The sequence below is a fragment of the Enhydra lutris genome, unplaced genomic scaffold (genome assembly GCF_002288905.1).
Source record: "Enhydra lutris kenyoni isolate GAN:26980312 unplaced genomic scaffold, ASM228890v2 scaffoldscaffold85, whole genome shotgun sequence".
Lineage (NCBI taxonomy): Eukaryota > Metazoa > Chordata > Mammalia > Carnivora > Mustelidae > Enhydra > Enhydra lutris.
Genome location: NW_019154169.1, coordinates 5,420,459 through 5,446,013, shown reverse-complemented (window position 1 = coordinate 5,446,013; position 25,555 = coordinate 5,420,459). Strand labels below are relative to the sequence as shown.

Here is a 25,555-nt window from a genome sequence, read left to right as displayed (position 1 = left end):
TTTTAAGGTCCTCTATCTAGGAGTGCTCAGGCAAGCTCAATTAATGAGAAATTTCCCTTTTTCCCACTAATCTGCTTTTTCAGGACTCTGCACTTATCCAAGAGAAGAATCTAAAGAAATCAGAACAGCTCAGGTAGTTTTAGACGCCATGGCACAGGTAAGTTGAAATTACCTCTATCCATGAAATAATCTTTCTTCCTTTCAAATCATATGAACATTTGTGTTCTTTATGCTGAAACTTCCCTGTCTCGCTGAGCCCCATTCTCGTTCCCAGTCCTCCATTCCAGAGGTTTCTCTACTTCCTCACCAACATGTGTTATTTTGGTTTTTTGGTAATAGTCATCCTAAAGGATATGAAGTGGCCTCTTCTTATGGGTTTGATTTACTTTTTCCTAATGATTAGTGGTATTGAACATCTTTTCAAATGGCTTATTGGCCATTCATAGATCTTCTTTGAAGAAATCACTACTCAAGCACACCTCCGTGGCTCAGTTGGTTGGACATCAGCCTTCGGCTGGAGTCAAGTCCCACATTGGGCTCCCTACTCTGTAGGGAGCCTGCTTCTCCCTCTGCCTCTGCCTCTCTCTGTGTCTCTCATGAATAAATAAATAGAATCTTAAAAATAGAGAGAGAAATCACTACTCAAATTCTTTGCTTAGTTTTTAATTGTTTTGTCTTTTTTGAATTGTAAGTTGTTGTATTATAAGAGTTCTTCATATATTCTGGACACAGGTCCCTTATCAGATAAAAGATTTGCAAGTATTTTCTCCCAGTTTTGTGATTTGAATTTTACCTTCCTCCCTTCCTCCCTCCCTCCCTCCCTCTCTCACGGACCAGCCTACCTACCTGCCTGCCTGCCTGTCTGCCTTCCTTCCTTCCTTCAATAGAGGGAGGGGGTGGCAGGGCAGAGGGAGAGGGAGAGTATCTTAAGCGCAGGCTCCTCCACACAGCATGGAGCCTGAAGTGGGGCTTGATCTCACAACCCTGAGATCATGACCGGAGACAAAATCAAGAGTCAGATACTCAACCAACTGAGCCACCCGGGCATCCTGAGATTTTTACTTTCTTTGATGGAATCACTTGTAGCACAAACATTTTTAGTGTTGATTAACTTTATTTTAACGATTTGTCCCTTTGTTACTGTGTTTGATGCCATGTCTAAGAAACCACTGCCTGACCAAGGTCATAAAGTTACACTACCTTTTTTTTTTTTTTTTTTAAAGTTGTAGTATTGGCTCTTGAACCTTATATTTAGTTCTACAACCTATTTTGAGTTAATTTTTATATATGGTTATGAGGTAGGGGTCCAATTTAATTCTTTGCATATGAATATCCACCTGTCCCAGCACTATTTGTTAAAAAGACTGATCTTTCCCTATTGAATTATCTTAGTTGACTTAATTTAACATGTGGTAGTCATTAGGGAACTGAACAGAGGTTATAGATTGGCAAGGGAAATTAAATGATTATTAGTAGTAATAATGGTATCATTAATGATAATCCTTTTTTCCTACCTGGAGTGCAGAAGATTCCTTGTTACTTTTCTCCAACCAGGTTTTCTTTGGAGCCCAGGATTTCAGAAAGTAGCTCTTCTAAGATCCCAACTTTAAACTGAGGATTATAGCCACTCACTCCATTTGATATGTGTCCTAGGCCCCATACTAAAGTTAATCCCCAAACTGTTTGACTTCAGGGTGGCCCCTGTAAAATATTTGCTTATCTCTCTGTGTTGAATTGCATGTGTGTGTGGTGTGTATTGTTTTCTCATTGTTGTCACCCCTGGGATTTAATTTTCCTTACCTTCTCGAGAACTTAGAGAAGCATTAAATGGGTGTTATAATTTTTCCAAAGCCTAGGTGTTTGCAGTAGAAGCCTCCCCATCCTTGCCGTGTAAACATGGTCAGAGCTGGAGTGGTTGGTCTTGGTCTTAGTGTGTGGTGACATCTCCTATTTTATAAGGCCTTCAGGATGGGGACTGTGATTAGAAACTTCAGTTACAGAAAGGTCTTTGGTCTTGCAGGGAATTTATGAGAAACAAATAACCATAAAATGTCCATTTTGAGGTTGAACAACAGTTTTCATTGCGGGCCACATTTATGTGACTGAGGTACACCCTCCATCAGCTTTCTTATTTCAGGAATAAGGAAAAGTGGACGGTGAAGAATGATAGACATGAAAGATTTTGTAGATCTTGTTTAAGTTAGATGCTCCCAAGTAATGGGATGATTACATCTTATAGGACATAAGGTGCTTGTTATACAGGAAATAAAAATCCCCATTTACTATAAAATTTGCCATCACAAAAATATGCATATGATGTCTAATAAGCTGCTTCTCAGTGGAGACACTCTCAGCATTCTCAGCAGTACGGTTCTTTATTGTATGGGACTGTCCTGGGTACATGGCCCAGATAAACCAGGACACTTAACATTCCTGATGCAGGGCACTAAAAGTCAGCAGCGCACTGCCCCCAGTCCCTCAAGTACCATGTCAGCCTCCCTGCTCACCTGGAAGTCTGCTTCTCCCTTTGCTGCTGCTTTCACTGCTTGTGCTCTCTCTCTCTCTCTCTCTCTCTCTGACAAATAAATAAATATTTTTTTAAAAAAGGAATATTCAAAAGCATGTAAGCCTTTAGTCAAATAAATGTGCTTTTTATACTACCTTCATGGCATAGGCATCCCACCTAGCTTGCTTGCTTGCTTACTTGATCACCTCCTTCCTACAATACGCTTCTCCATCTCCCCTCTCTTTCCATCTTTCAGACAGTTTTCTGGATGAGTCAGGTTGTCAAAACCTAAACCTACTAATCAATTTTTTTAAAGATTTTATTTATTTATTTGACAGAGATAGATCACAAGTAGGCAGAGAGGCAGGCAGAGAGAGAGAGAGAGAGGGAAGCAGGCTCCCTGCTGAGCAGAGAGCCCGATGCAGGACTCGATCTCAGGACCCTGAGATCATGACCTGAGCCGAAGGCAGTGGCTTAACCCACTGAGCCAGCCAGGTGCCCCCTACTAATCAATTTTAACCTCGCTGAAAATGGTATGATCAGTCATTATGTGCCTCCTGAGGGATGCCATAGGAAGGCCTCCTGCCCCTCCAAAAAAAAAAGTGAATCAGGCCTCCAGATCCAACTACCTTTTCACAGAAAGTATCGAAGTAAAGGAACATCTTAAACCATTCCATGCAGATGCAATAAGGTAACAATGTGGGAGATTCTACTAATTCAAGTATTTCTTTAATAAATAAATACGAAGGGGCAACTGGGTGGCTCAGTTATTAAGTGTCTGCCTTCAGCCCGGGTCATGATCCCAGGGTCCTGGGATTGAGCCTCTCATTGGGCTCCCTGCTCAGCGGGGAGCCTGCTTCTCCCTCTCCCACTCCCCCTGCTTATGTTCCCTCTCTCGCTGTGTCTCTGTCAAATAAATAAAAATCTTTAAAATACATAGCAATAAAAAATTTTGAAGGGTTTCTGGGGGCTCTAATAGGTTCTAGAGACTTAAGGAAACCTTGCCACTTAATGCAATGCGTAGATCTATTTTGAATCTTGATTTGAACAAACCAACTGTAAAAAAATATTTTAAGTATGATAATGATATTCTGACTGGCATGCTTTTTTTTAAAAGGCTAATCTGTTAGCTACTAAAATACTATGATGTTTGGTATTTGCTATGTAGGCTCTCCCTCAAATTACACCAGGGGTAAAACAAAAACAAAAACAAAGCACAGAGAAGGGAAAAAATAAAAAACAAAATTTGCAAAGTCATGTTAATTGTTGAAGCAGAGCCATGGATTCAGGGGGGTCATTATCCTACTCTGTATACTTTTGTGAAATATTTTGAAAATTTTCGTAATAAATGAAAAAAACAAAAGTCCTTTCATTTACTAGTAATGCGTGGGCTTACTATTTCAGGGATTGGTGACATTCAGGGATGTGGCCATAGAGTTCTCTCAGGAAGAATGGAAGTGCCTGGAACCTGCCCAGAGAGACTTGTACAGGGATGTGACTCTGGAGAACTTCAGTAACTTGGTCTCGCTAGGTAAGGATGTTGTGTAATTCAGGGCCAGACAGGAAACAAGGCGCCCAGGACTGCAATGGTGGTTGTTACCACCTCTGGTAAAGGGAGAAAACTGCCACTGGACACTGGTGAGAGCTGGAGTCATGGAGAAGGGCTAGCAGCATTTGTAGCCACTTCCAGAACTCCCCTGCCAGAGGAGGGAGGGAGAGGGATAAACACCCAGAACTCTCTCATCCTACCCTCTGGCCTCCTGCTGATACTTTCCATATGCCAAACCCAATGAGAAACCATGAGGTCAGGATAATACAGTCCTTACAGGTAAGCTGCCTGGGGCACAGAGCAGGACAAAGAACTGGGAGGAATGGATTGAGAGGGGAGGAGAGGGCAAATGGAGAATGACCACTACAGTTAACTACTCTAAATGATTCCGGTCTAGCCTTCTGGAACTTCTGTTATCTTCATGGTGAATTTCTAGGGAGACTTACAAGTCTCTGGCTGAATTTCTGCTCTCTGTTCCCAAGGGGAATTGCTTGTGCTATATGGAAATGGAAATGGGTAGCTCCATGAGCACCTCTGTCTCCCTATCCTTTGGGCAACTTTATTCCTTCCCTCATTTGTTCCTTCATAATTGTCTCTCTTTGTTGGTGACCAAGGGACCGGGTGTGAATTTTGGATCAGGACAATCATGCTCCATTTCTTTTCCTGTAAACAGGACTTTCCATTTCTAAGCCCGATGTCATTTCCTTATTGGAACAAGGGAGAGAACCCTGGATGATTACAAATGATATGACAGGACCATGGTGTCCAGGTGAGTGAGGGGTGATCCAGTGGGGGAGGTCATTGGGAATAATAGCCAGTGGGTGCCGACTGATAGCCGTAGCTTGAGTTATTGTTGAGAAGCTTCCCTCCAAGCCATACCGAAAATTGTGGCACAATGGCCTGAGACATAAAGACACGGAGAGCAAAGATCTTGTTAGCATCCAATCCCAAGGGAACCTTGCCCTTGCCCCTACGAATCCCTCTCCTCTTTCTTCCTACTTAGTTTCCTCCCACTTCAAAAAGGGACATGCTCCCTTCTCCCCTAGTGGCTGCCTTTTTACCTGTTCTTTGGATCCTTTTTCTTGCAAGTAACTTCATCCCTTAAAAAAATACTTATTTTCTTAGAACAGTTCACTTTACCCAATTCAGCAATTCATTTATTCTCTTAATGAGAGAGAAGGTCACATAGTGGCTACGGGCACTGACTTGGGATTCAGACTGAGTTCAAATCTTGGCTCTGCCAATTACTAGATCTGTGTGTAGGTAAATTGCTTAGATTCTCTGTGCTGCAGTTTTCTCCTCTGCAAATGAGTTAAAAACAGAGCCTTCTTCATGTGCTTATTATTATGAGTGTTACAAGAATTAATAATGTGAAACAGCCCAGAACAGTGGCAGGCAGTAGTGACCACTAAATAAAGGTTATCAGGTGTCATTAATTAGCACATGCTAGACAATATTGGAATCTTTATTCAGTATTATAAAACTGAATAATATTATATTATACATATAATATTATAATACACAATACATGTTACATATTGCATATTATAATACTGAATACTTACTCTTTGACTACTTTGAATACTCCCCAACTTCTGTTGTTGTTGTTATTATTATTATTATTTACTTTAATCTGGGATTTCTTTTTCTTTAGCTAAAGAACACCCTTAAAATTCTCTTTTGTGAGAGGCACCTGGGTGCCTCAGTGGTTAAGTGTCTGCCTTCAGCTCAGGTCATGATCCCAGGGTCCTGGAATCAAGCCCTGCATCGGGCTCCCTGCTTGGCAGGAAGCCTGCTTCTCCCTCTCCCACGCCCCCTGCTTGTGTTCCCTCTCTCGCTGTATGTCTCTCTCTCTCAAATGAATAAATAAAATCTTTTAAAAAAATCTTTTTAATAAAAAAAAATCTTTTTAATAGATTTTAAAATAATTTTTAGATTTTATTTTTTTTATTTATTTTTTTTTTAAAGATTTTATTTATTTATTTGACAGAGAGAGATCACAAGCAGGCAGAGAGGCAGGCAGAGAGAGAGGAGGAAGCAGGCTCCCTGCTGAGCAGAGAGCCCGATGCGGGGCTCGATCCCAGGACTCTGAGATCATGACCTGAGCCGAAGGCAGTGGCTTAACCCACTGAGCCACCCAGGCACCCTAAATAATTTTTAGATTTTAAAATAATCTTTTTAAAAATATCTTTTAAAAAAAGATTGTATTTATTCATTTGAGAGAGAGTAGTGGGGGGTGGGCCAGAGGGAAAGGGAGAAGCAGACTCCCTGTTGAGCAGGGAGCTCAATATGGGGCTCCATCTCAACACCCTAGGATCATGACGGGCCAAAGGTAGATGCTTAATCAACTGAGCCACCCAGGCGCCCCTGTTGTAGAATATTTTAAATGAGAATGGAATTCTGTGTTAGCAGGTATTTTCTCAGCGCAAAGAACAAATCACACCACTGTCTTTTCTCTTCCATTGTCATCACTAAGTCAAGTTGTTCCATTTTTGCAAAATGTTCTCCACATATATTTAAAACTAGTATTCCTTGGGTAGGACACTTGCCTCTCTGTTTACCTCTAACCTTTTTGATTATATTATTCAGGATCTGCGTGTCCTTTTAACTTTCTTTGCACTGGTACTATGAAATTCTGAGAGCTGAGCTGTTTTTTTTTTTTCTTTTAAGATTTTATTTATTTATTTGACAGAGATCACAAGTAGGCAGAGAGGCAGGCAGAGAGAGAGGAAGGGAAGCAGGCCCCCTGCTGAGTAGAGAGCATGATGTGGGGCTCAATCCCAGGACCCCGGGATTATGACCTGAGCCGAAGGCAGAGGCTTTAACCCACTGAGCCACCCAGGTGCCCAAGATTTTGTTCTTTTTTTATGGATGGATAATAATCCGTTGTGTATATATACCATATCTTATTTATCCACTCACCTTTTTTTTAAAGATTTTATTTATTTATTTGACAGATCACAAGTAGGCAGAGAGGCAGGCAGAAAGTGGGGGGGGTGGAACAGGCCCCCTACTGAGCAGAGAGCCCGATGTGGGGCTTGATCCCAGGATCCTGAGACCATGACCTGAGCCAAAGGCAGAGGCCTAACCCACTGAGCCACCCAGGCGCCCCTCCATTCACCTGTCAATGGACACTTAGGCTCTTCCATAGTTTGGCTGTTGTAAATAATGCTGCAATAAATTATAGGGGTACATATATCCCTTTGAATCAGTGTTTTTATATTTTGGGGTTAAGTACACAGTAGTGCAATTCCTGGATCATAGGGTAGTTCCATTTTTAATTTTTTGAGAAACCTCCATACTGCTTCCCACAAGGGTTGCACCAATTTGTATTCCCACCAACAGTGCACAAGGGTTCCTTTTCCTTCACATCCTTGCTAATATTTGTTGTTTCTTATGTTATTTTAGCCATTCTGACAGGCATGAGATGATACCTCATTGTAGTTTTGATTTGCATTTCCCTGGTAATAAGTTATGTTGAGCATCTTTTCATGTGTCTGTTGGCCATCCATATGTCTTCTTTGGAGAAATATTTTCATGTCTTCTGCCCATTTTTAACTGGATTATTTGGTATTGAGTTGTATCAGTTCTTTATAGATTTTGGATACTAACCCTTTATTGGATATGTCCTTTGCAAATATCCTTTCCCATTCCATAAGTTGCCTTTTAGTTCTGTTGATTGTTTCCTTCACTGTGGTTGTATATGGGTTTTTTGTTTGTTTGTTTTGAGAAAGAGAGAAAGAGAGTACAAGCATGAATGTGGGGTGCTGGCTGGGACAGAGGGAAAGAGAGAGAATCTTAAGCAGACTCCATGCCCATCGCAGAGCCCAGTGCAGGGCTTGATCTCACGACCCTGAGATCATGACCTGAGCCCAAATCAAGAGTTAGACACTTAACTGAACCATCCAGGTACACCATGGATATATATATATATATATATATTTTTTTTTTTTTAAGATTTTATTTATTTATTTGTCAGAGAGAGTGAGCACAGGCAGACAGAGAGGCAGGCAGAGGCAGAGGGAGAAGCAGGCTCCCTGCTGAGCAAGGAGCCCGACGTGGGACTCAATCCCAGGACGCTGGGATCATGACCTGAGCTGAAGGCAGCCGCTTAACCAACTGAGCCACCCAGGCATCCCTGGATATATATGTTTTTTGAACAGATCATTAAATGTGTATAAATAAAAAATGTATATAGTATAACTCCACTGGAATTCTATATTTTATTGCTAGGAAGCCCATTACTGTTTATTCCATACAGGATATTTAGTTGGTGTGTTTTCTTTTTCTTTTCTAAGTTGGTGTATTTTCTAAGTGCTTCCAGTTCTTGGGTGGGGGGAGCTTTTAATTAGGTTATTATTTGTTTTTTAATAAGTGTCACATATAACTTACTATTTGGCCATTTTTAAAGTATATAATGCAATGGCATTAATTGCATTCACAATGTCGTGCAGCCATCACCACTACCCATTTCCAGATTTTACTCATAATCCCAAATAGAAACTCTATTCATTTAATGATAACTCTTCATTTTCCCTTTCTCCCAGTCTGCGATTACCTCTATTCTACTTCCTATCTCTATAAATTTGACTATTCTAAGTACCTCGTATAAGTGGAGTCATATACTATATGGCCTTTTGTAGCTGGTTTAATTCATTTAGCATAATGTTTTCAAAGTTCATCCATGTTACAGCACTTACCAGAATTTTAAAAAATGAGTGATATTCCATTGTATGTATATACCATATTCTATTTATCCATTCACCTGTTGTGGACACTTGGGTTCTTTCCACCTTTTGGCTATTGTGATTAATGCTGCTATGACTGAGGGTGTACAAGTATTTGAGGGCCTGTCTTCCCTTCTTTGGGGTATATACCTAGGAGTGGAATTGCTGGATCAGATGGTAATTGTATATTTAATTTTTTGAGAGCATTTCTCAGCCTTTTAAGAGCTTTTCATAAATCATGAAGATTATTCTATTAACTGTGATATAAATTTCACGTATTTTCCTCTCTCATTTGTCTTTTGATTTTACTTTTGTTGTTTTTTGTTCATGTGCAAGCTTTTTGTTTTCTTTTGCTTTTCACCTTTACATAGTCTGCTTTGGTTGCTTTTGGATTTTGAGTCATCGTTTCATTGTTAGGTTTCCCCATCTTAAAAAGTAATCCACCATGTTTCCTCCTAGTGTTTGTATGGTTTCTATTTTCTTTTAACATTAAAACATTCGGAGTTTATTCTGGTATATGGTGGTATAATATATGGATATGCTTTTACCTTTTTCCAAATGAGTATCCAGTTGCCCCACCATTATTTATTACAAAAACTATCCTTTTCCCCTTTGAAATACCACCTTTATAATAAATTCAATTTCCATATAAACTTCAGTTTTCTTCTGGCCTTTCTGTTGTGTTCTATTGGTCTGTCTCTAGAATCCCATATTTATTCATCAAACAACCCATTATTTAAAATGTATTATATGCTAGGGTTGGTTACAATAGCTAGTAAGGCTATATTTCTGGTGCGCCTGTGTGGCTCGGTTGAGTGTCCAACTCTTGATCTCATGATTTTGAGTTTGAGCTCTGCATTGGGCTCCATGCTGGAGCCTACTTAAAAAAAAAGAAAAGAGGGTGCTTGGGTGGCTCAGTGGGTTAGGCCTCTGCCTTCGGCTCGGGTCATGATCTCTCAGGGTCCTGGGATCGAGCCCCGCAGGAGGCCTCTTCACTCAGTGGGGAGTCTACTTCCTCTTCTCTCTCTGCCTGCCTCTCTACCTACTTGTGATCTCTGTCTGTCAAATAAATAAATAAAATCTTTAAAAAAAAGAAAAGAAAAAGAAAATGTGAGTTTTAATCTGAGACTTGAAGGATGAGAAAAGCATACAAAGAGCCCAGGACAGGATTCTTGATAGATGGAAGAACCTGATGAGAGGTCTAAGATGGAAAAGACATACATTTATTTAAGAAAACTTGTGGTTTGGAACCTAGAGGGGAAAGCATACAGTGTTCAATATGAAGATGTATTATCCTTGAGAATGACAAAGATGGGCAGGGACTCGCTTTGCCAAGAGCCTGTGAACCATGGCAATGATTTTGGAATTTATTGGAATTTTTCCAGTGACTTTGGAAATGCACTGAGAAGGCTATAGAAAAATTTAAGCAGGGATTTTTCATTTTGATGGCATGAGCATCATGTTGTGGAAAGTGGTAAAAACATAGATGCAGGGGCACCTGGGTGGCTCAATCCAACTCTTGGTTTTGGCTCAGGTCATGATCTCAGCGTCATGAGATCCAGCCCCGCATCGGGCTCTGCACTCATTGGGGAGTCTACTTTGAGATTCTTTCCCTCTGCCCCTTCCCCCACTTTCCTTCTCTCTCTTTCTTTCTAACATAAATAAATCTTGAAAAAACAAAAACAAGAAAACAAAACAAAAACCACATAGATCCTTTATTTTTCTATGAAGCGCCCAGAAACTGGAAAATTCATAGAGACAGAATTAATGGTTCTGTGCCATTAGTGATTACTAGGGGCTGGAGGGAATGCAAAATGGTGAGGGACTCCTTAAGGGGCACAAGGTTTCTATCTGGGGTAATGAGAATGTTCTGGAACTAGATAGTGGCAATAGTTGCATGACATTGGGATTGTATGGCAAACTATTGAATTGTACTCTTTAAAATGGGGGGATTGGGGCGCCTGGGTGGCTCAGTGGGTTAAAGCCTCTGCCTTTGGTTCAGGTCGTGATCTCAGGGTCCTGGGATCAGGGTCCTGGGATCAAGCCCCACAGGAGGCCTCTTCGCTCAGCGGGGTGTCTGCTTCCTCCTCTCTCTCTGCGTGGTCTCTGCCTACTTGTGATCTCTGTCTGTCAAATAAATAAATAAAATCTTTAAAAAAATAATAAATAAAAAAAATAAAATGGGGGGATTTATGTTTTGTAAATCTTACCTCAATTTAAATATATATAGGGGGGTCGCCTGGGTGGCTCAGTGGGTTAAGCCTCTGCCTTCAGCTCAGGTCATGATCTCAGGATCCTGGGATTGTGCCCCACATCGGGCTCTCTGCTCGGCGGGAAGCCTGCTTCCCTCTCTCTCTCTCTGCCTGCCTACTTGAGATCTCTCTATCAAGTAAATAAAAAAAAATCTTAAAAAAAATATATATATATGTATATATATATATATATATGGACGCCTGGGTGGCTCAGTTGGTTAAGCGGCTGCCTTATAGCTGCCTTATAGTTCAGATCATGATCCCGGGATTGAATCCCTTATGGGGCTCCTTGCTCAGCAGAGAGCTTGCTTCTCCCTCTGCCTGCTACTCCCCCTGCTTGTGTTTTCTTTCTCTCTCTCTGACAAATAAATGAATTAAAATCTTAAAAAAAAAAAAAAAAAAAGGAAGAAAGAAAGAAACCTTATACCATATTTTTAAAATATATACATGTGCTTTTTATGTATAGATTTGTACATACAGGCAAGCATATGCACACATATACCTTTTCTCTATTCCTGTAAATTTTGATTCAGTCTGGGGTGGTCTCAGACATTTATATATTAACAGGCTTGCTGGATGATTTTTTTTTATTTAAAGATTTTATTTACTTATTTGACAGAGCGAGAGACTGCGAGAAAGGGAACAGAAGCAGGGGGAGTGGGAGAGGGAGAAGCAAGCTTCCTGCAAAGCAGGGAACCTGATGCAGGCTTCAGTCCCAGGACCCTGATATCATGACCTGAGCTGAAGCAGACACTTAGGGACTGAGCCACCCAGGTGCCCCTTACTGGATGATTCTAATCTTTATAAAAATGGAGAAACCCCAGCTTAATTCCTTTTCTTAATCCCTTCTGGCACGATGGGAGCTCTCATCAGATTTGTGCTTTCATGTGCCCTTCAGAAATTGCACAGCAATATTTGAGACTTATATAAGTCATTCAGTTGGTTTTTTTTTTTTTAAGATTTTATTTATTTATTTGACAGACAGAGATCACAAGTGGGCAGAGCGGCAGGTGGGGGTGGTGGGGGGGAGCAGGCTCCCTGCCGAGCAGAGAGCCCGATGTGGGGCTCGATCCCAGTACCCTGAGATCATGACCTGAGCTGAAGGCAGAGGCTTAACCCACTGAGCCACCCAGGTGCCCAGTCATTCAGTTTTTAAGGTGATTTTCATTTTGTCTCTCTGATCTGCTATAGAATGTTTTATTTTTCTTTAAAGAATAAAACTGTTTGTATTCTTTTTCTTCTTCTTCAGAGCTGGAGTCCAGGTGTGAGAAATATCCACGAAAAGATATTTCTGAAGTAGAGTCATTCAATTGGGAGATAATGGAAAGCCTTAAATGCTATGATTTTGATGGCTCCAGTTTCAGAGATGACTGGAAATACAAAGGCCAATTTGAAAGACACCAAGTAACTCAGGAATGCTATTTCAAGCAAGTAAAAGTCAGTTATGAAAACATGCCCACTTTTGAGCATCGTGCTTCCCTCACTTTACATCAGAACAGTGAGACTGGTGAGAAACTGATTGAATGTAGTGAATGTGGGAAAGCATTTAGCCGTGGCTCACACCTTATTCAGCATCAGAAAACACATACTGGTGAAAAACCCTTTGAATGTAAGGAATGTGGGAAGGCCTTTAGTCGTGCCTCACACCTTGTTCAACATCAGAGAATTCATACAGGTGAGAAACCTTACAACTGTAAGGACTGTGGGAAGGCCTTTGGCCGTACTTCGGAACTCATTCTCCATCAAAGACTTCATACTGGTGTCAAACCCTATGAATGTAAAGAATGTGGAAAGACCTTCAGACAGCATTCACAACTTATTCTGCATCAAAGAACTCACACAGGTGAGAAACCCTATGTATGTAAAGACTGTGGGAAGGCTTTTATTCGTGGCTCACAACTTACTGTTCATCGGAGAATTCATACAGGTGCTAGACCCTATCAGTGTAAAGAATGCGGGAAAGCGTTTAGACAGCATTCACAGCTTACTGTCCACCAGAGGATTCACACTGGTGAGAAACCCTATGAGTGTAAGGAATGTGGGAAGGGCTTTATTCATAGCTCAGAAGTTACTCGACATCAAAGAATTCATTCTGGGGAGAAACCCTACGAATGTAAGGAATGTGGGAAGGCCTTTAGACAACACGCACAGCTTACACGACATCAGAGAGTTCATACTGGTGACAGACCTTATGAATGTAAGGACTGTGGGAAGGCATTTAGTCGTAGTTCATACCTTATTCAGCATCAGAGAATTCATACAGGTGACAAACCCTATGAATGTAAGGAATGTGGGAAAGCCTTTATTCGTGTTTCACAACTGACTCATCATCAGCGAATTCATACTTGTGAGAAACCCTACCAATGTAGGGAGTGTGGAATGGCCTTTATTCGTAGTTCACAACTTACGGAACATCAGAGAATTCATCCTGGGATCAAACCTTATGAATGTAGAGAATGTGGACAGGCCTTTATTCTTGGCTCACAGCTCATCGAACACTACAGAATCCACACTGGTTAGAAAGCCTGGAATGTTAGGGGTGTAGGAGCCTTTACGTGGAGTTCACACCTGACTCAGTATTAGATGATGTGTATGTAATGTAATTAATGTGAAAACCTTCACTTGTCACTTCCACTACGGAACATGGGATAACTCATAGCAGAAGAAAATTCAATAAACGTGGGAATTCTTTTTGCCTCACACTCACTGCTTACCAAGCATCAGAAAACTTCGCTGAAAAAAATATTAATATGAATATAGAAAACCTTTCTATTACCACTCAAAATGCGTTAAACCTCTGAGAATTCCTAATAGAAAATGACCTTATTAAGATATTTTGTGAATGTGCCTTTTACCATGACATACATCTTACTTAACATTATCTCAGCTCCACCAGTTACCAACTGTAGAGCATTGGACAAATAACGCAGTCTTCCAGTTCCTCACTTTACTTATTTTTAAGCAGTGATCATTATAGCCCTAATAGAGATTTCCTGAGGACTATCAGATATTTTATATAAAGCCTGTGTTCAACAAATATTAGTTACATTATTAATTAATAATGGTATTAGTGTTAAGGATTTCCTGTGAGAGGAGGACCTTATGAATGTGTCAAATATCAAAAAGCCTTCATAACCACCTATTATGATAATTCATTCTAGAAAACTGTAATCAAGTATAATTATCATGAGGTCTTCATGATATTTAAAGCTAGAAAGTCACAAGATTAGAAATTAACAGAAGAGTGGCCAAAAGAAATCTGCCCACTTAGACATCTCAAGCCACCTTCAAGTATAACTTCGAAAGCAATCAGAAAATTCTACAAACCAAAACCAGTTCAGTGTAGCCAAAGCTGTGTTCCTGTCAACCCAAGGATCGAAGGTAGGGGCTTTGTTCTCCAAACGTGGATCTCTAGCACCTACTCGTTGCCAGTTACATACTAAGCACATTGAATCAATGGTCAACTCTAAAAATTAGAGGGAAATAACCACATAAACCCAAATCACAGTAAGAATGACCACTATAAAATAGAAAACAACAGTAGACTTAATATGAAGGTTATTTATCTAAAATAGAAAACCAACAATTAATAACCCTGATCTAGAAAAAAAACTTATTATGAATAGGGAAGGAATATAAATATTCCTTTTAAATAGCTACTATGCATGATTTTAATGTATTTGAAAATTTAAAGGTAGATTTTTTTGAAAAAATCCAAGTTCACGAAGATATAGACTACCCGAATAAATCAATGATTGTAGAAGGACATAAAAAGTGCCCCTTCAAAGAAAAGCTGAGAGAAACTTGCCAGTTTATTTTCAAGGCTAAATAAAATTATGATTTAAGAAAATTCAACAAGGATGGCTCCTAAGAAACAAACTGTAGATGATTATCATTGGTGAGAATAAATACAAATAAAATCCCTGCTAATTGAATCCAGTCTTTTCAAAGTTAGCAGCTCATTCTAAATGGAATATCTAGAATTTCACCTGTTCTGGGTTAATTATGTCATCAATTTTTATATCACTCCAGATGACTATAATGGGGGAAAGAACCCTGATCCAATCCCAGTGATCTCTGGATCAGAGTTTGTGAACGAATCTGGGGAATCTCCAGAAGCATGCCCTCGGCCCAGGCAGTGTCTGGGGCAGCGGGCCTGTTGTGTCCTGAAGCCATCCATCTTCTCAGTCATCCTGAGTGTTCACAAGGCACCTGTATTTTCTACATGTGTCACTGCCTAAACAGGGTTAGAAAGTAGTATTCTATGTGTCATTTTTAAGTGGTTTCAGAGTTAAAACACATGCACAGGATAAATATTTTAAAGTTACGATTTGGTACACAGACATAAGTCAGACTCCACACCACTGATGCCCCTTCCCGCTCTCTCTGCGTAACCTATCACGGTATCAAGTTCTTGTATATACTTCCTGATTTTTATGTTTGCCTACGTGTAAACATGCACATAACACTTTTTGTAAGATTTTTACATAAATGGTAGCAACTTTCCATACTTGCTATTTTTGTTTATCCATACACCTGAAATTGGATCATATCAATACATATATAGTTGCCTTATTCTTCCTTACCAGCTGCATAGTGTATGTATTCCATCATTTATCCTGTCAATTTAGTTTTTTTCATTATTCTTTGCTTTCAAACAATCCTATAATAAATATCCTTGCACATAAATTATTTTTGTATATGTGTGATATCTCTTTAAGATAAATTCCTAAAGGTGGAAGCGCTAGATCAAAATGTATACATAGTTTTGAAACTTCCTGTTCACACAGAATCTTCTTATATACCTTCATGCCCCCCCATCACCAGCTTCAGTAATCATCAGCTAATGGCCAGTCTCTTTTTATCTGTATTCCCACCCACTCCCCACCCTCATGTCAGTTTTGAAATAAAACACAGCTACATCATTTCACCCATAAATATTTCAGTATGAATCTCTAAAATATATCACAGTTTGAGAAAAGATTTTCACTCCTTTAAAAAGAAAAAGAAAGGCAGTGGGTACGTGGGTGGCTCAGTCATTAAGCGCCTGCCTTCAGTTCAGGTCATGGTCCTGGAGTCCCTGGATCTAGTCCAGTATCCGGCTCCCTGCTGAGCAGGGAGTCTGCTTCTCCCTCTGACCTTCCCCCTCTCATTCTCTCTCTCTCTCTCTCTCTCTCTCTCTCTCTGTCTCTTTCTCATTCATTCTCTCTCTCAAGTAAATAAATAAATCTTTTTTTAAAAAATGATGCAACAGCTTGCTTTATTACTCCACCTAGAAATCCCCCAGACATCTCGGGTGTAATGTCTACAACCAGATTTATAATGCCACTTTCTCTTCCATATAGCTCTAAAAATCCTCTTTTCGGGACGCCTGGGTGGCTCAGTTGGTTGGACGACTGCCTTCGGCTCAGGTCATGATCCCGGAGTCCCGGGATCGAGTCCCGCATCGGGCTCCCAGCTTCATGGGAGTCTGCTTCTCCCTCTGACCTCCTCGCTCATGCTCTCTCTCACTGTCTCTCTCTCAAATAAATAAATTAAATCTTTAAAAAAAATAAAATAAATAAAAATCCTCTTTTCCTTCCATATTTCTAATACATCTTGTGCAACGATATATTTAAAGTTTAAAAATAGTCTGCCTGATCTCTCAAGCCAGAAACAGGCTGTCAGCTAAGATTTCTTGTACCTTATCTTCCACGTTTAAAATGGTAGCTTTATCCAGGTCTGGACTCTGTCACTAGCTAGATGAAGATAGCCGAGCCCCACTAAGCTTCAGTTTGTAGCTCATAGTAGTACCCCATGGAGTTATCCTGAACATTTAAATGTGAAGGTACACCTAGCAGTGTTTCCAGCACACGGAATATCTAGAATCAGAAAGGAAAATTTAACATTATGTTACCACTCAAAATTAGTTAATTGCAGGCATGCCTAAAATGAGCCATTCCTAGTCCCATAATTAAGTTCCTCTAACTGTCCTCCTTCTTGGTGAATGGCCCCCCACTGCCCACCTAGTTCCCTAGGCCAGACACCCAGGGACTATCATTGGCCTTTCTCTCCCTGATAATTCTGAAATCTAGTTTGCTTTTCCACTAAGACATATCTGGAACACACACATCCCTTTTGTGAGTACCAAAAGGAGGTACTTTAGAATAAGCCCATAGGGCACCTGGGTGGCTCAGTCAGTTAAGCATCCACCTTGAACATGACCAAGAAAAAGATCAAAGTTCTCAGCTCAATATTTTAAGTGTGCTTTGAGTGTTAATGAAGAAGTCTTATTTTTTTAAAATTTTTATTTATTTTAGATTTTTGTTTTTAATTTGTCAGAGAGAGAGAGAGAGAGAGAGTGCGAGCGAGCACAGGCAGACAGAGTGGCAGGCAGAGGCAGAGGGAGAAGCAGGCTCCCTGCCAAGCAGGAGCCCAATGTGGGTCTCCATCTCAGGACGCTGGGATCATGACCTGAGCCAAAGGCAGCTGCTTAACCAACTGAGCCACCCAGGCATCCCAAGAAGTCTTATTTTGATTGTATTTACTTATATCTGGCATGACAAGATATCAGTCAATATTCTTATTCTATTTTGGCATATTTAATGTGGTGCATAATTTTTCAGCGACAAATTAACTGTGATAAATTAGGAACTCTACCTCTCCATGATAAGACTGTATTTTATGAAATCTAGGCTATTATTTGATAACAACCCAGCACCCCAATTCTTGTGAATTCTTGTGAATATAACAATTCTTTTTAGGCAATTAAGTCTGGCATGGAATTGATCGTCTATTTCCTTAGAGCACTAATACTCCATGCTGCACAATATTTACCACAAATGTTATGTATCAGGCAAGATAACTTTATGGAGGCTTAACTGTATTTAAATCTAATTTTATATTCACAAGACCGAATACGCTGATAGGATTAGAAAAAGCCATTGTTAATCAGGATATATTAAACTGGAAAATTTATAAAAGGAATTAAAAGAGATGGACCTACAAGCATAACCAAAAACACAGAAGAGCTATTAAATTGTTGGAAGAATTGTAGGAACAATTCTTCATATAACAAAGCTCTGGCACTTAAAGAGATTCTTCTGAATCTCATCAAATGGCTTTGAAAATGCAGCAAGAGGAGCGCCTGGGTGGCTCAGTGGGTTAAAGCCTCTGTCTTCGGCTCAGGTCATGATCCCAGGGTCCTGGGATGGAGCCCCTCGTCAGGCTCTCTGCTCAGCAGGGAGTCTGCTTCCCTTCCTCTCTCTCTGCCTGCCTCTCTGCCTACTTGTGATCTCTGTCAAATAAATAAATAAATCTTTAAAAAAAAAAAAGAAAATGCAGCAAGAATTGTTTAAATAAAGCTCATAAAATAAATGATTTTTTTTGAGTGGGGGGGAGGGGCAGAAGGAGAGGGAGAGAAAATCCCAAGGACGGAGCACGGAGCCCGATGCAGGGCTCAACCTCAGGACCCCAAGATCGTGACCCAAGTCGAAATCAAGAGTGGGCCACCCAACCGACCCAGCCACCCAGGCTTCACAAATAGCTGAATTTTTGAAATAACATATTTTGGGGGTGCCTGGGTGTCTCAGTGGGTTAAAGCCTCTGTCTTCAGCTCAGGTCATGATCCCAGGCTCCTGGGATGGAGCCCCACATCGGGCTCTCTGCTCAGCAGGGAGCCTGCTTCCCTCTCTCTGCCTGCCTCTGCCTACTTGTGATCTCTGTCTGTCAAATAAATAAATAAAATCTTTAAAAATATATATATATATATATTTTTGTTGTTGTTGTTGTTCAAAGATTGGAGCTGCCACCCTGAATTTTAAGGGACAATACTAAGTAGGTCAACTGAACTCAGTAATGAGATACACATTTCCTACTTGAGAAGTAATTTCGTTTGGCAAATATTTTTTTTTTAAGATTTTATTTATTTATTTGTCAGAGAGAGGGAGAGAGAGCAAGCACAGGCAGACAGAATGGCAGGCAGAGGGAGAAGCAGGCTCCCTGATGAGCAAGGAGCCCGATGTGGGACTCGATCCCAGGACGCTGGGATCATGACCTGAGCCGAAGGCAGTGGCTTAACCGACTGAGCCACCCAGGTGTCCCTCGTTTGGCAAATATTTTTAAAGCTGCTATTTAACAAACAAAAATTGGCACATTTAACTGTTACTCTCGGCATTCTTAATGGATTGCATTGAAAGTACAGGGGGAAATAATATGTTTGAACATGTGGAACATATTCAAGGACTCCAAAGGAAATTATTATGACCAGCGAAACAAAAGTCATCACCAGCATTATTGCAATATATTGAAAAGAACATAAAAAGAATTAAAGTGGTTTGAACGAAATAAAATAGCAAATATTGTTTAAAATCCTGTCTGTTTGGGGCCTGGGTGGCTCACTAGGTTAAGTGTCTGCCGTGGGCCCAGGGTCCTGGGATGGATCCCCCCCAGCCCCCACCACGGAGTTGGGCTCCCTGCTCAGCAGGGAATCTGCTTCTCCCTCTGACCCTCTCCCCTCTCATGCTCTCTCTCTCTCTTTCTCTCAAATAAAGTAAAATAAAATAAATAAAATAAAATGAAATAAAATCTGTCCATTTAACCTTTGCAAACCAACTGGTTAAATGAATTGTGGAAAATCCATGGATGGGAATACCTTATAAAGAAATATAAAGAGCGAGGGAGGTCTTTATGTTCTGATATGTACTCCAACAAGTTTACAAGATTCTAGTGTTTGTTAAGTGCTCAGTACACGTTAACTATCATTCCACCAGAATGTAAGCTAACATGACTGTATGGGGTTCTTTTCGGTTTTCTTCACTGCTGATCCCCAGTGTCTAGAACAGTGCCCAGCATGCAGTAGGTGCTCAGGAAATATATTTCAATTTTTAATCATGGAAAATTTCAAACATAACAAAACCAGAGCAAACAGAATAATGAACATCCTTTCCTCATTTCTATGACCCATCCTCAGCAAACCTGCTTCATCTACACTCTCACTCACTCTTCCCTCATGATGGGTTTCAAATCGAACGAAGACATCCTATCATTTCATCCATAAACACTTAAAACTGCACCTTTAAGCAATAACTCCCTATTACACCTAAACAATTAACATTCATTCATTAAAACAATAAAATATCAAGTTGGAGTTTACATTTCTTCCTTGGGTCATATGTATTTTTATATTTTTTGTTCAAAACATATGCATATTGTTTCTTCAAATCAGGACCAATATTTTTGAATTAATTTGCTGATTTCAGGAATATTCTTTAATGACTGAGAAGGCTGAGTATATTCTGGGGGTGTTGTTATTGTTGTGTTTTTAGGGGGTGCTTCGTTTTGCTTTTGTTTTTTATATACAAGTAAAATTTCCCTGACAGGATACACAAGATACAAATAACATAAAATTGTTCCCCTGGAGAGGAATGCAGTGCATCTTCAGCGGAATAAAACTTCTCTCCCTATTCACACTTATGAATTTTATTTTTTAAATTTAATTTAATTTAAATTCAATTAACACATTGTGTATTATTGTTTCAGAGGCAGAGTTCAGTGATTCGTCATTGTATGTAACACCCAGTGCTCATTATATCACGTGCCCTCCTTAATGTCCATCACCCAGTTACACCATCCCTCCAACCCCCTTCCCTCCAGGAATCCTCAGTTTGTTTCTTTTTTTTTTTTAAGATTTTATTTATTTATTTGACAGACAGAGATCACAAGTAGACAGAGAGGCAGGCAGAGAGAGAGAGAGCAGGAAGCAGGCTCCCTGCTGAGCAGAGAGCCTGATGCGAGGCTCCATCCCAGGACCCTGGGATCATGACCTGAGCTGAAGACAGAGGCTTTAACCCACTGAGCCACCCAGGCGCCCCCTCAGTTTGTTTCTTATGATTAAGAGTCTCTTAGGGTTTGTCCTCCTCCCTGATTTTGTCCCGTTTTTTTTTCCCCTCCCTTCCCCCATGCTGCTGTGTTTTATTTCTCAAATTCCACATATGAGCCAATCATATCATAACTGTCTTTCTCTGAATGACTTATTTCACTTAGCATAATACCCTCTAGTTCCATCCACGTCATTACTAATGGCAAGATCTCATTTTTTGATGTCTGAGTAATATTCCATTGTGTGTGTGTGTATGTATATATATATATACACATATATATGTATATATACATACCACATCTTCTTTACCCATTCATCTGTCGATGAACTTTCCATAGTTTGGGTATTGTGGACATTGCTGCTATAAATATTGGGGTGCACGTGCCCCTTCGGATCACTACATTTGTATCTCTGGGGTAAACACCTAGTAGTGCAATTGCTTGGTCGTAGAATAGCTTTATTTTTAACTTTTTGAGAAACCTCCATACTATTTTCCAGAGTAACTGTACCAGCTTGCATTCCCACCATCATCCTTGCCAACAATTTGTTGTTTCCTGACTTCTTAATTTCAGCCATTCTGACTAGGGTGAGGTGGTATCTCATTGTGGTTTTGATTTGTAGTTCCCTGATGCTGGGTGATGCTGAGCATTTTTTCATGTGTCTGTTGGCCATCTGTATGTCTTCTTTGGAGAAATGTCTGTTCATATCTTCTGTCCATTTCTTGACTGTATTATTTGTTCTTTGGGTGTTGAGTTTGATAAATTCTTTATAGATTTTGGATACTAGCCCTTTATCTGATAAAACATTTGCAAATATCTTCCCCCATTCTATAGGCTGTCTTTTGGTTTTGTTGACTGTTTCCTTTGCTGTGCAGAAGCTTTTTATCTTGATGAAGTCCGGATAGTTCATTTTTGCCTTTGTTTCTCTTGCCCACCCTCATGACTTTTAAACCATGTAAATTTATGATCTATTCAGAAATTGGATAAATGAACGTTAAAAGTTTTAAAAATCACATCATAGTGGGGTGCCTGGGTGGCTCAGTGGTTTAAAGCCTCTGCCTTCGGCTCAGGTCATGATCCCAGGGTCCTGGGATCGAGCCCCGCATCGGGCTCTCTGCTCGGTGGGGAGCCTGCTTCCTCCTCTCACTCTGCCTGCTTCTCTGCCTACTTGTGATCTCTGTCTGTCAAACGAATAAATAAAATCTTTTTTTTTAAGATTTTATTTATTTATTTGTCAGAGAGAGAGAGAGAGAGAGCGAGCACAGGCAGACAGAATGGCAGGCAGAGGCAGAGGGAGAAGCAGGCTCCCTGATGAGCAAGGAGCCCGATGTGGGACTTGATCCCAGGACGCTGGGATCATGACCTGAGCTGAAGGCAGCTGCTTAACCAACTGAGCCACCCAGGCGTCCCTAAATAAAATCTTAAAAAAAAAATCACATCGTAGTGGGCACCTCAGTGGCTCAGTTAGTTGAGCTTCTGGCTCTTGATTTCAGCTCAAGTCATGATCTCAGGGTTGTGAGATCAAGCCCCACATTGGACTCCATGCTCAGCATGGAGTCTGCTTGACATTCTCTTCCTCTCCCTTCACTCCTTCCCTTGCTTGTACGCTCTCTCTCTCAAAATAAATAAAGTCTTTAAAAAAATCAAGTCCTTGGGGTGCCTGGGTCACTCAGTCAGTTGAGTGTTTTGACTGATGTCATGATCTCAGAGTCCTGAGGTGGAGGCTGGCATTGGGCTCTGCACTCAAAGGGGAGTAAGCTTGAGAACTCCCTCTCCCCCTGCCCCTCCTCCCACTCTCTCTCTCTCTCTCTCTAATAAGGAAATCTTTTAAAAATAAAAATGAGGGACCCCTGGGTGGCTCAGTGGGTTAAGCCTCTGCCTTTGGCTCAGGTCATGATCTCAGGGTCCTGGGATCGAGCCCCACATCAGGCTCTCTGCTGAGCAGGAAGCCTGCTTCCCCCTCTCTCTCTGCCTGCTGTTCTCCCTCCTTGTGATTGATCTCTCTCTCTCTCTCAAGTAAATAAATAAAATCTTTAAAAAAAATAAAAATAAAAATAAAAATAAAAATGAAAATCAAGCCCTAAAATACTATTGAACAGGATCAATGTGGAAGGTCCAGGAGGAAGGGGCACTTGTTCCAGTCCTGCCACAAGATGGCAGCAGAGTGATACCAAAGATTGGTTCTGGATCCTGGAAGGATGTCTAAGTCAAGTCTCCCTCCCCACCCACAACAGGCAAACCAGGTAGGTTCCTGCCCACTTTTGCCCTGAGTTATTGACTGTGACTGGACCAAACCATCCCCAGATTCCTTTTTTTTTTTTTTTTTAAGATTTTTTTAAATTAGAGTGCACATAAGTGGGGGGAAGAGCAGAGGGACAGGGAGAGGGACAAGCAGACGCCCTGCTGAGTGAGTTACTTCAAGGCAGGGCTCCATCCCAGGATCCTGAGATCATGACCTGAGCCAAAGTCAGACACTTAACACACTGAGCCACCCAGGTACCCTCATCCCCAGGTTCCTGATCCACAAAAACTGTGCAAGATAATAAAAGTTGTTTGAAGCTGCTACATATTGGGGTAATCTGTTAATTGGCAGTAATTAATATACAGGACATCATATAAAAAATATTTAAGTACGTGGGGTGTGTGTTTTAAGATTTTTATTTTGGGGGGCAGGCTCCACACTCATGCCGGCCGGCCGCCCCCAGGAAAAAATAATTTATCGTTGGGGGGGGGGGGGCATCTGCGTGGCTCAGTTGGTTAAGTGTCTGACCTCGGCTCAGGTCATAATCTCAAGGTCCTGGGGGCAAGCCCCATGGTAAGCTCCCCACTCAGCAGAGAGTCTGCGTCTCTCTCACTCTCTCCCTCTACCCCTCCTCTGGCTCGTGCTCTCTTTGTCTCTCTCTCAAATAAATAATTAAAATCTTTTTAAAAATTATTTTTTAAAAGTAATTCTACACCCAGAGTGGGGCTTGAACTCTTAACCCTGAGACCAAGCACAGCATGCTCCACCAACCGAGCCAGCCAGGCTCCCATAAGTATGTATTTCTAAAATATACTTTTTTTGGAGGGGGGCGCCTGGGTGGCTCAGTGGGTTAAGCCTCTGCCTTTGGCTCGGGTCGTGATCCCGGGGCCCTGGGCTCGAGCCCCACGTCGGGCTCTCTGCTCAGTGGGGCGCCTGCTTCCCTTCCTCTCTCTCTGCCTGCCTCTCTGCCTACTTGTGATCTCTCTCTGTCAAATAAATAAAATCTTTAAAATATATATATATATTATATATTATATATATATATATATACTTTTTTAAAACACAACCACCACCAAAGCCATATCACATATAAAAATTTCAAATTATTTATATAAGGAAAATATTTACGTATTTGGGGGAAGTGTCTGGGGGAAGAATATGGATATCTGCAATTTACTTTGAAACACATCAAAAAAGATATAGATTGGTAGAGGTATAGATGGTTAGTTATATGATAAAGCAAATACAGAAAAATGTTTATGGTAAAATAAAATCTAGGTGTTAGGTCTAAGATGGCTTCACCTTCTCTGTATCTTTGAAATTTCTTTGTACTAAAATGTTGAGGGAAAAGTTTTGAGCTCCTGTCCTGCAACTTGACAAAACCATTTCTCAAGGAGATCTGCGCAGTGGCAGCAGCAGCTTCTTAATTCATGCTTCCTGACTCCAGGTCAGCGTCACAGGGAGATGTGCTCTAACCTCATCCCTGCAGGGCCGGTCCACTTCAGAGCAACCTGCTTTCCAAGGTCAGCTTTTAGATGTTTAATCATTCCCAGATTGCTAGTCTGGAACCAAGGTGTGTGTTGGGAGCCTGATGCGGGGCTTGATCCCAGGACTCTGAGATCATGACCTGAGCAGAAGGCAGACGCTTAACGGACTGAGCCACTCAGGCGCCCCCTCCCTGATATAAGCTCTTGGCTGCCCTGTTCTGTCTCCCTGGGGCCTGGGACCTGTGCTAGGGCACAGAGAGGGTCAAGGTCCAATATGCCTCTGTTGTCTATGACTTCTGAGGGCAAGGCAGGATCCCAGCTCCCCGCTCTTCAATCCATGCCATGGCACATTCAGCAGGTAACCTGGCAGGAAAGAATGTTTTGCTCCCCTCCGATCCCTGACTCTTCTTGGCACCCCAGGCACCAAACCCATGGGAAGGGCAGATGCCTGGTTCGACTTCTCCACCTCTGGCCAGAACACAAGGAGCTGGTGCAGTTGGCCGGTGGGGTGAGGGGAACCCGACAGCCAGTGCAGTCTAGATGACACATGCCATCATTAGGCACATTTGTGGGCAGACACGAAGTTGCAGGACAGGTGCCCCAGATGTCTGTCTGTGCTCACACCATATCCATTATCCATATCACAAGTATCCATTGCCCTAGGGAGCATGGCGTTAAATAGCAAATTCAAAACACTATGACAGGTTGAGAGAGATCATGGAAAAAAGCAAAAACTTTATGTTTTAGTACTCTTTTTTTTTTTAAGATTTTATTTATTTATTTGACAGACAGAGATCACAAGTAGGCAGAGAGGCAGGCAGAGAGAGAGGAGGAAGCAGGCTCCCTGCTGAGCAGAGAGCCCCATGCGGGGCTCGATTCCAGAACCCTGAGATGAGGGCCTGAGCCGAAGGCAGAGGCTTTAACCCACTGAGCC

The 25,555-nt window shown here is 41.1% G+C and overlaps 1 pseudogene across 1 annotated transcript in view; it reads left to right on the top strand.

Annotated features, from left to right (window-relative positions):
- LOC111161452 overlaps positions 1-13,736 on the top strand; it is a 637,630-nt pseudogene extending 623,894 nt beyond the window's left edge. The window contains exon 16 of the transcript XR_002641531.1: positions 12,585-13,736. The product of XR_002641531.1 is annotated as a zinc finger protein 208-like (transcript). The remainder of the gene's footprint in view (positions 1-12,584) is intronic.
- The last annotated feature ends 11,819 nt before the right edge of the window (positions 13,737-25,555 follow it).